Here is a 6,174-nt window from a genome sequence, read left to right as displayed (position 1 = left end):
AGTAGCCAGCTGCCCACCGTAGTACCCGACAAACCACTGGATTTAACAAACAGCGAGATTTCCTACCAAGCAATTTACTACAACCATTTACAGACGGATGCGCATTGTAGTAAATGGTAACATCAACAAATCAAAAACATCATTCATTCATTCGTTAATTTAGTCATTGGCCAGTTTCCGTCTACAACTAGCTAAAGTTATTTTGCAGTCTTAAAACGCTGTACTATTTGTGCACGTACCGACAACTTGCTTTACTACAAAGCTACTGGAATAGCTCGCCAGAGTTCTTTTTTCCAGTGGCCATATATCGTTAAATTTTGCAACATACCGACAACCGAGGAAGACGTTGTTTGCCCAAACCATGGACAAAGCCAGAAGGTGGTCCAAGTGTGGATCTTCATAGTCGTTGATGTTCCTAAAAAGGAACTCCCTCCTGGACTTCCAATGTTTTTCGCTCTCCGAGATGGTCCTAAACGTATCGACGAGCTCAGCCAAATGTCGATTCTGTTCAATGAACTCTTCAATATCACCGTCAGCCATCTCGGACACTAAACTCCCAACTGAAGCACGCTTAAAAACAAAATGCTGGGGAAATAATGGCCTTCCTACACGCGCTATTGCGCATGTGCATCTAAGGATCACGCGAAGAGCGCCATTTGTCACAGTGCCACCCTGCGGCGAAGTCTAATAATGTACCTTAAGATGGACGTCATTTTAAACTCAAATATACTGGACTTGGAGTATGCTAATTATGGGTTTTTTCTCTCTGTTTAGCAACACAGCACAAAGTTAATTCCTTAAAATGCTGAACTTGACAGAAAAGTTGAGTAAATATGCTTAAATCTGAATGTGCAAGCATGTTTCACAGTCCGTAGGCCTATACAAAGGCACTTTACTGTCCACTCAAGTCTCACCATTCTACCTCCTGACCTGCTGGCCAGGCAGACAGCTCAATCTGGGTGGTTTACTATGGTCTTAAATTCCACCACAGATAACTCTACCAATAGGCTAAACCTTTGCCTATGTAGGACAGCTTAAAACCTGTTCATTGTTTTTTTCCTTTCCAAACCTTGTAATAATTCTCTAATGTTCCTTATAATAACTTCACAACTCGGTCACCACGCACTTCCAGACTTCAAACGACCACGGTGCTCTCCTTCACGTTTTGGTGACCAAATCCTGCATGTTCTTCCTTGTCAAACTTAAAATTCCACCTCTCACCCTTCCCAGCCTTACTTCCAGGTTGTTGGGATATCATATTATGCTCCGACTAATTAAATTATTTTTGGTCAGTCTCTGCCCATGTCACCATACTATTAAACCCGTTGACTAGTAGGGTTTTTAAAAATATGTTTTTCAAAATTCTAAGTCAGTGTTCTAGACCTCCACTGCTTTCAGTTACAAGCAGTGATTGTGACATCAGCATGAGAATGTTCAGTAAAGAACATTCTAATCACATTAGAATGTTCTAATCACCTTAAAGGGTTAAACTCATTCAGAACACTGCTGCTGTTCTAATCATGAACTCTGCGGTGTCTTTGCTGGTTCTAATCACAGCTTGCATGAAATTCCAGATTCTGGCACCTTCCAAGGGTAGATTTTCCTCCAGGCTTTCTATCTACAGTAATCATCAAACAGATATGCCCATGCACAAAGCCTGCTGCTCAGAAACATTTGCTCGTGTGATAGTTCTCCCAAGTGTGTTTGCAAAGCCCAAACTTGCCTTTTTTTATCTCACTGGTGTTCCCAGAGTGGTGCAATGTGCTGTCGACAGCCATGGCAGCAGAAGAATCGCTCCGTCACCTTCCGATACGAGCTGAAACACACACATACACTCTTCCTCTTGGTTCCCATCCTGGCTGAACATGTCAAAACAACCAGTATCTGATTTCTCCATCTCACTAAAGTGAAATCTGATATATCCTCATAAGACTCCACAGAAAAAAAAAAGGTTCAGGATTTAAATTTTTGTGGCATAATACAAGTTTCTTGGATGGTGAACGAATGCAGTGAAAATATTTGCAGTGTCGCTGTGAAAATGTATTCAAAACTATTATTTATTTTTATTGAATGTCCCTTGTAATGTAGGTTTCAGCAGTAGTAGAATGTATAGTTACTGAGATTAAGACCAGAGACTCAAGTCCCCTCCAGGGGACAAAAGTGAATTGCTGGGGTTTCACAGGATAAGTCATGTGACTCCTGAATGTCATTGTTTGGAGCTATGCGCCCACTTAGGATGAGGCAAGATAACTCATGAACCATGTTGAGTTGCAAAGAGAGACAGGGGTTGCTATGAGTCCCATAGATCATTTAAAGGCTGTATACGCACATTAGCAAAAAGCGTGTTTGTTACCCGTGTGGATAATTGTTGAGAATCACCATATGCGATCGCTGAAATAATTAGCCTAGCCTACTCCTGCGTGCCCATATTTATTGCACTGATCCAATTCGATGTTCTTTCTCTCTGCTAGATGTTCCTTTGTGTGTTTCTCCTACACGCACCTATGTGTTTACATCAAAGACAGAGAGATAAATAATATTAATTATATTATACACCCGCTAGATCAATGAAATCTGTGCTTGTTAACCGGCACAGGCCATCTCAATAAAAACGAATATAAAGGTGAACACATTAATAGGTATAATTTATATTGTGTTTATCAGAAACACAGATCTAGTAGCACAGCAATAGTAGGAGTACAACGGGCAAGAGTTACACGTCCTCGTGCTGCTGGTTTTATTTATTTATTTTTTATTATTTCCAAAAGACATTTTAAGCCCACTCCATGCCATTATTTTGGGTGTGTCATATACAAATGAATTCAGATTAGAAGCTGTCTCAAGCACACAGTACATAGTAAAATGTCAAGTGTTAATTCAATTCCGGTGTTAATTAAAATTGAGTCCAATAGGGACCGTATGTGCTCTGTAGCAGTTGATTTAACACTGAACATTTTATTGTGCAATGTTGTTGAGCAGGGCATTTCCAGACTATCACTGAAAGTGGGAAATTATCTGTACTTTATTTGTAAGATGTGGGGAAAAAATGCACATACGCATCGACAAATGCTGAACTTGCCTGATAAATGTCATTTATGTATTTGACAAAAAGAAAAAAGAAAACTATGGTTCAGAGTTGTCAGTTGAGTGTGCAAAAATACATTATGACCATGCGATTGCGAGAGATTTCAAGGGTCTGATTTCATGTCCAAACGAAAAACCAAACGATTATTCAGACGGAAGAGACGCAGCAACGAGACGCATTACTTGCACATTCTAAAACCATATGACGCTGCACGGGACAAGCACGGCTATGTTTATCATCCGGTGATCTTGTTCAAGGTTTGCTTTAAGGCTCTGGCAGTAATGAGATCACAGGGAAATGTGGGTTTTTTGCCCTTCAAAGAAAGAGCCCTTGGACACATGTTTTTACATGAAGCAACAGATATGATGCAAGATTCCTGAAGCTCTACCGCACAAAAGGCACGGTACCACTTTAAAAAAACCACTTACTTGCTCACTGTCGATGAACAGGTCGGATCAGCATCCTGGCGAGTAACTCTGGCACCAGCTTTCGTGGCTGTGGTAGACCACATAATAATGGGGAGCCTGCTTAAGAGCCTGTTATTTATGCAAGCAACGCAACATTTTGTGCAGGCATGACTTTCCGCCACCGAGTAAACGTCCAAATGTTGACGGACCCATTCCAACCAGGTCACTATTAGTTCAACAAAGCACTTCGCAAGAAAAATAAAGATTATCAAACGGTTCACGGCACCTCTACATAGCTAATATGATGTTTCTCTCCAGTAAGATGTCATAGTTTCGCATTAAAGTAGCTCTCTATGATATTACAGATGAAGTATGGAGCTGCATTTAGACAGGAGACAGGCACCAGAAGGCCTCGTGCTGGTTAGCTTTTCGGTTTAAGGAGAAGTCCATCTCCCGGGAGAGACTGGGGCAATCAGGGGCGCCGCACGTCACCTTTTTACGCCCAAAAGCGTTATTAGCAGGAGCGCCGGCCGCCGTTTAGATGTCCGGGCCTCGCCCGGGGAGCCTGGGGAGTTTGGAGGTGAACTGCGACAGCAGGGAGGACAAACAAGGAACACGAGATTACCGACCGCAGCAGCTGCTGCCCAACGTTTTGCGGCTTCCGCAGGGAACATAGCATAATATTTACACTATTTCCTATGCATGAGGCAATAAAAAAAGTCTGGCTTTCCACTGCAAGAGGTGATTTTTTTTTTGTTGTTGTTGTTGTTGTTGTTGTTGTTGTCTTGTGAGGAATTTGAGATGCAACAACCTCATGATATAGGCTACACACACATACACAAACCTAAATGACATGAACAAAGATTTAAACTGTGCTCTCTTGCATATTTCAGGCCTATATTTCTTATTAGGCCTTATTTTCTCATGAAGATGCTCCATTTGCTGTAATAATAGGTGACCTCTTGCCCAGTGCATGCTGGGATAGGCTCCAGCGACTCTGACCAGGAATAAGCATGTTAGATAATGGATGAATGGATGGTTCTCCAAGCAAGTGAAAGCAGACAAAAAAACTACATCCCTCCATCTTCACTCCTGAACAGGCCAGTGTGGTGAGGGATGGAGGTGGATCCATAGGGATGGAGAGCTGGTGAGGGATGGAGGTGGATCCACAGGGATGGAGAGTTGGTGAGGGATGGAGGTGGATCCACAGGGATGGAGAGTTGGTGAGGGATGGAGGTGGATCCACAGGGATGGAGAGTTGGTGAGGGATGGAGGTGGATCCACAGGGATGGAGAGTTGGTGAGGGATGGAGGTGCATCCACAGGGATGGAGAGTTGGTGAGGGATGGAGGTGCATCCACAGGGATGGAGAGCACCTCTTCCTCACATCAATGCCTGAGGCCAGAGAGCACCATTTATCGCCCTCTGCAGCAACGAGGAAAACCGGCCCACTGGCTGCAAGTAAAGCATCATGCATAATCATAACCAGACCATTATAATTACAAGATCGAATGAAATTAAATGGCATATCATAATCTGTTTAAAGTAACATCACAGCCCTAACGATGCAATTACCGTACGTAACTGGGTGGTTATAGCTCTGGTAATAAAGGGAGTCACAAAGAGCACCCAGGGGGAGGGTAAGGTCAGGGTTCAGGACCACAGAAGGGATATCGTCAGACAGAGTTGCCCTCGGACTGAACCAGAAACCTAGGATTGTAAAAGTTGTCCAGATGTTAATCTCATAGAGCTTCTTACTGTAAACCAATGGGCTAGTGGCTTGTCTCATGCTCAGTGACTGGGGACTCAAGCAAACAGAAACAAAATATTAAAATATCTTCTCTGATCTCATACAAGGTGGTATTATTGATAGAGTGGTATTCTTTAAATTGAAGTGACTCTATGACTGACTCGAACTTGAGTATATTCAGTGACTGCCAAGGTGCATTTAAATAGAAAACCTTACATCCCGCAGAAAGTGATTGAAATGTTATCAACTGCAGTTCACACTTTGATTGTTCAAAATGAGCACTTTCCTGCTGAGCTCACCACTTCCAAAAAGCTGAAGTGAATTTGAGTCAAGCACTTCAAATTATTTGTCAAATATTGTCATTCTGGCCATATTTAAGCTGTGAATGCTTGAAGACGACAAAATTTTCCTCAAATGTGGCCAATTTCCTTCACTTTTGCAAGGAACGCTGACCATATAATTTGTCAAATCTCCTCATTGTAGCAGTGACTACGTTTTCTTTTTTGTTATAAGAGAATGATATGAAGTCAATCACTCTTCGATTACGAGCTGTGGGCGGACTTGTGAGTCATTCTGGTGAGAATATCTTCTGACAGTGCAGGAGGGGCGAATCTCCACAGTCATGAATAACAGAGGGTAATGTACTGAGAGGATGACAGTGCAACACAAACTGGAGCGAAACAAGACAGGAGGACAGAAAATGGGTTAAAATGACAGTGGCAGCCACAGGCTTTCTGACGGCAATTTGTCTGATTGATTAGCCACTGAGAAGCACATTTTTTAATTGAGACCCCTGGGCTGTTAGTATTACATAACAGTCATTTAGACAGACACTTTTATCCAAAGAAACTTAGAGAATGTCTCTATTTTTTTTACACAGTATGCTTTTATACAGCTAGGTAGGAACCTCAGGTTAAGCACATTGATCAAAGG

This window comes from Anguilla rostrata, chromosome 9 (genome assembly GCF_018555375.3).
Source record: "Anguilla rostrata isolate EN2019 chromosome 9, ASM1855537v3, whole genome shotgun sequence".
NCBI classification, from domain to species: Eukaryota; Metazoa; Chordata; class Actinopteri; order Anguilliformes; family Anguillidae; genus Anguilla; species Anguilla rostrata.
This window is presented reverse-complemented; position numbering follows the sequence as displayed.